The 946-nt window shown below is 43.1% G+C and overlaps 1 non-coding gene across 1 annotated transcript; it reads right to left on the bottom strand.

The window, feature by feature from the left end:
* Positions 1–629: 629 nt before the first annotated feature.
* Positions 630–735, bottom strand: LOC127741751 (small nucleolar RNA R71). The gene has a single exon (XR_008002957.1). It is a non-coding gene; the product is annotated as a small nucleolar RNA R71 (small nucleolar RNA).
* Between the last annotated feature and the right edge of the window lie 211 nt (positions 736–946).

The following is a 946-nucleotide window of genomic DNA, read 5'->3' as shown; positions in this document are numbered from 1 at the left end:
CTTTCTGCATTGCTTTTCTTGCTTGTACTCTGTTAGTTGTATGACAGGGAGAAGAAGCGGAGCTTCAACTTCCTTTGATTCTGAACCTAAGAGAACCTTCTTAAGATTAAGAAGGGAGGCAAAAGAAAAACGTGTAGTGGGTGCTGAAGAAGAAGAGGAACACTTTGAAGAATACTTTGAAACAACCATGGAAGACCATCGTGAGGAAGAAGTGCACAACCATGGTGGAGAAGGTAGAGCAAATCCTGGTGGGGAAGATAGAAGAGTCTTGGGCTCTTACATTAACCCAAACCCAGGGAACTGCGGAAGTAGCATCCAAAAACCAACCATCCATGCCAACAACTTTGAACTAAAGCCACAGCTCATCACTCTTGTTCAGAACAATTGCTCGTTTGGAGGAGGTGTCCAAGAAGACCCCAACCAACACTTAAACACCTTCCTGAGAATATGTGACACAGTAAAGTCCAATGGCGTTCAACCTGATGTCTATAGACTGTTGTTGTTCCCCTTCTCTCTCAGAGACAAGGCAACCAAGTGGTTGGAGTCTTTTCCAAAGAAGAGCTTGACAACTTGGGATGATGTTATGAACAAATTCTTGGCAAGATTTTACCCCCCTCAACGAGTCAATCGGCTGAGAGCTGAGGTCCAAACTTTCCGACAATAAGATGGTGAGACTCTATATGAAGCATGGGAGAGGTTTAAAGACCTAACAAGGAGATGTCCATCTGATATGTTCAATGAATAGGTGCAGCTACACATCTTCTATAAAGGACTGTCATATGAATCAAAGAAGGCCGTAGACCATTCATCCGGAGGTTCTTTGAACAAGAAGAAGATCATTGAGGAAGCCATAGATGTCATTGAAACTGTAGCTGAAAATGACTACTTCTATGCTTTCGAAAGAGGGAACACTAGAGGGGTAATGGAGCTGAACAATGTAGATGCT

Source organism: Arachis duranensis, chromosome 9, assembly GCF_000817695.3.
Source record: "Arachis duranensis cultivar V14167 chromosome 9, aradu.V14167.gnm2.J7QH, whole genome shotgun sequence".
Taxonomy (NCBI): Eukaryota; Viridiplantae; Streptophyta; class Magnoliopsida; order Fabales; family Fabaceae; genus Arachis; species Arachis duranensis.
This window is presented reverse-complemented; position numbering and strand designations above follow the sequence as displayed.